Source organism: Neodiprion virginianus, chromosome 6 (assembly GCF_021901495.1).
Source record: "Neodiprion virginianus isolate iyNeoVirg1 chromosome 6, iyNeoVirg1.1, whole genome shotgun sequence".
In the NCBI taxonomy this organism is placed as follows: Eukaryota; Metazoa; Arthropoda; class Insecta; order Hymenoptera; family Diprionidae; genus Neodiprion; species Neodiprion virginianus.
In genome coordinates, this window is record NC_060882.1 from 25,786,297 (window position 1) to 25,790,098 (window position 3,802).

The 3,802-nt window shown below is 47.2% G+C and overlaps 1 long non-coding RNA gene across 1 annotated transcript; it reads left to right on the top strand.

The window, feature by feature from the left end:
• Window positions 1-1,778: 1,778 nt before the first annotated feature.
• On the top strand, window positions 1,779-3,802 carry LOC124306759 (uncharacterized). Its single transcript, XR_006908677.1, has 5 exons — window positions 1,779-1,911; window positions 1,996-2,229; window positions 2,815-3,090; window positions 3,184-3,316; window positions 3,699-3,802. It is a non-coding gene; the product is annotated as an uncharacterized LOC124306759 (long non-coding RNA).

The window sequence follows — 3,802 nt, forward strand, 5'->3', positions numbered from 1 at the left end:
TGAGCCGGGTTCCGGACCTTTCGAATCGTCCCTCTTTTCCCGAGGAATCAAAGCTCGGTGATTTTCCCGGGCAATTTGGAGGGTCAGATGTTCGGGTGTCTCGTAGGCGTGATTCGTTGCAGTTGTCTCGACTTCGAGCGGGCCAAATTGTATCTTAGATTGAGCTTTTTCATCAGTACACAAGAAAATTCCCCACACCACGAAGAGGATTTACGACTTTATCACGGTCGACGGTCTCGAGCCGCGGAAGCCAATTTGGCCGATCGGTTTATCCCGCGCTTCTCCGTCGCTCGCCTCGCCCTTCGAATAAGGGAAACAAGCTCCCGGTGTTAAGCTTGCAGCGTTACGCAAAGTCAAAGTGCCGACACCCGATTCTGATTAAAAGTCCGGATCGTCCTCCCGACCCCGGCTGGTCATCCGTAATAAGCGATTCCTCCGGCGAGCTGCCTGTGCAAAAACCTCGGCTCCGGCAGTTGAACATTTAAACCGGCCCAGCGTTGTACGTTATAATTTCCCTTTTTACATTCCATCTAAATTTCCACCGGGCCACATTTTTTATGGAATTCCCACGAGGCAGATGTACTTTAGTGGCGAGGCCCGCCCCATCGCGTAGGTATAATAACATATCTGTCCACCTTACACCTCCCGCACTTTGTCACTGAGTCGTGTAATTAAATCCGCACCAATCCTGCCCTCCGAACCCCCCGAGATATGGGCTTTTTATATTTCTTTGCCATTCTTATCACGTACCCGGTATACCTACACTTCTAGTCGAGTCTCTGCCGGGGGTTGAGAATGGCGACCGTTCACAGCCTGAGTCGAAAGATGGATATGAATCTTCTCGAAACCAATTCCAATTAGTCGTTTCATCGGAGGTTCCGTATCGACCGTACTTGCGATAGAATTCGACCTATGCGAAATGCATAATCCACTCACGATGATTTGATGGATCCCAAATTAGCGCGAGATCCTAATATGTTCAGGTACTTATTGAAATCCTTGAAACCTCAAACCTCTAGGTCCTCGTGTATGAATGTTTAATTGGGTAGGGAATGTTCCGTGTATCTAGAAGAACAGACGACGAGGTAGTCCCTCAATTACCTAATGGAGCCTCTGGTGCTCAGCCACACAACACGAGGCTTCGGTCGCAATGACCGCCACAGTTCCCGGATGAATTGACACTGTGGCAAAACATCTCGACGGACAATTTTGATTCTGACATTGATGTGTTTTTACGCAGAGTCGAGATACCGCTGTGGATTATGGACCATCTGCAATACTGACCCCGATAAAAACCGAAACGAAGTCGAGTCTCGGTCGTGATGACGATTTTCCAAGTGTCACTGATTCGCCGACTGCAGCTACTTTTCCTCAGCAATGCGAAACAGCTAAAGGGGCTCGCTTTTGCTCAACTATTTCCAGCTCCGCTTTGTTCCCGATGAGGACAATGGAAAAGCATACGGCCAGAGAAGCGACCAAAGGGAAAAGTCTCGTCACAGAGAACGTGCAAAGTTTCCTCCAGCCGCATTTGTGTACCACAGATACAGACCTACATTTTGGGTCAGAGACTGCGATCAATTCGCGCGTTTCGGGTCCTGGGTGTAGGACTAGAATCCACTGTGGCTAATTTACCCGTACAGTTAAAACCCCTCCTGCACAACATTGTCCAGCCTTGCAAAACAGGCCAGGGGTTCGCAAAGACCTCCACTCTCATCTCTCGCTTTGTTATGATTTCCATGATTTAAATGTAACGCAATAAAGCTAATGGACGAGGTTCCGCTCTTCTCTCACACTCCGTAAAACCGTCACTCGACCGCCAACTCTGGTTTCGACATGCGTTATGGGTTGCCAGTCAAGTATGGGGGGAAGAGAATGCCGGACGAATCCACGTCAAGTGTCATCAACCAAAAGGTACAACGTTGCGTTCGTTTTAAAGCCCCCAATTCACGGTTTGTCATACGATGAACGTTACGAGTCCAATGATTTAATTTTTAGATGACTTCGCCGAAGAGTGACTCCAACGTTGAGCCTAGGATGGAAATGCGACCAGCTGGTAATGCACCGCAGTACCGCATTCCCTGCCTAACGGATCCTATTCCGGATCACAAAAGAGTCGAAGAGCAGCAACGACGCGACGCCCGGAGCTGCGTAACGGGCTTTTTATCTCCGGGATGACTCGAGGAGCAGCTGAATAACCGTTAGAGTCGGTCTAATTGCCCCGGACGTAAGGTAGGCGAGACACGTGCGAGGCTTTTCTATGGGTACCAGGCGATTAAATAAAACTTTGCTTCGTCCTAATCGACCCGCCGTCTCTCATTCCAAGAGGGCGACGTTCTTCCTGAGCCACCTCTGCAGCTCCCACGCATTCGCGGAGCTCGAACCGCGTGCCGTCGCGTTGATAGTCGCCTGCTACCTCACTCTCCCTCTCTCTCTCTCTCTCTCTCTCTCTCCCCCTCTCATCCCCGGAGAGTAATCAAGAGGATAAATAAAAAGGAGAGCTTGAAATTTCACCAGCGGACACGTTTGACCTTGTTTTTTCGCCCTTTCTCCGCAACGTGACCCTCAGTTAAAGCCGTGACGGACGGATGATCCAGAAAAATGTCACCCCATTCAGCAACGCTCGGTATTCTCGTCGCTCTAATCGCAACATTCGTTTTTAATATCCTTTATGGTTCACCTTCGTTAGAGAGGATCATCGGATAACGATGCTTTCGGAATCCACGAGGGCTTACAATCCTCTTGGCATTTGTTTTTTTTTTTGTTCAAGCATTTCGGGACCGAGATTGTAATAAATACGACGGTGTCCTTCCGCAGCCGACTATCGACTGCAGGCCGTCTTGAGCAGGGAACGAAGTCGAAGCTGAATAGAAAAAGTAGAGCAGTGGTGGAATGACGTGACTTGGGAGCGTCAATAATCGAAGTGGAGCAGCTGCAGGTGCCGGCATAGCCACTCGAGTGCATATGCAACGTGTCGAGGGTTCGGCGCTGTGATGGAAATCCCAGAGAAGTCAGGAATAACCATCGGAACACCTTGGCGGAATTGAGTCCAGGTCCTGCGCCTGGTTTTCCGGGTAGTATAAGAACCAGGAAGTAGGTATTATACCGAACAGTTAACAGGTGGGATGTGCACGAACGGAGTAAATAGACGGCGTTACTGGAGATAATCGTACCTCTTTCACTCAGCTGGCGTTTCGTTCGATCCGCACCTGCGATCCGAGGAAAAGAAGACCATTGCTGGGCAAGTTCGACAACGGGCTACATCGTCAATTTCTCTTTTGGCAAGAATGGAGTGTACATAATTTATTGCAATTTTCTGGTAACATTTTATACATATATTCAAGTAACTGTCGTGATTGTTTGAAAGTATTTCCTTGGAAAATATGGATGATGTCAGAGGTCTCCGTCAGACGTAGCTGTTTGTGTACATTCTGGAGGCCAACAGTTTTCATCTGAAATTAATAGAGTTTCAAATTTACTTTGATGACGTGTTTGTCTTCTATGTGAACCTAATTTGACCCAAAAAAATTAAACACTGCATTTTTAGAGGTGTTTGAACAAAAGAGCATAATTTTTTGCCATTCTTTGAAAACTTTTTTTTCCAATAAAAAAAACAGTTTAAACAATGATATTATTTGAAATTTAGGTTGATATAGAAGAAAGACACGACCTTGAAGTAAATTTGTAACTATTGATTTCAGATGAAAACTATGGCCTCCGGTGTGATGGTGACCTCCGATGGGTGGCAGCTGATACCTTCTATATTTTCCAAGAAGATACTTCGAAAAATGACGATATTCATTTT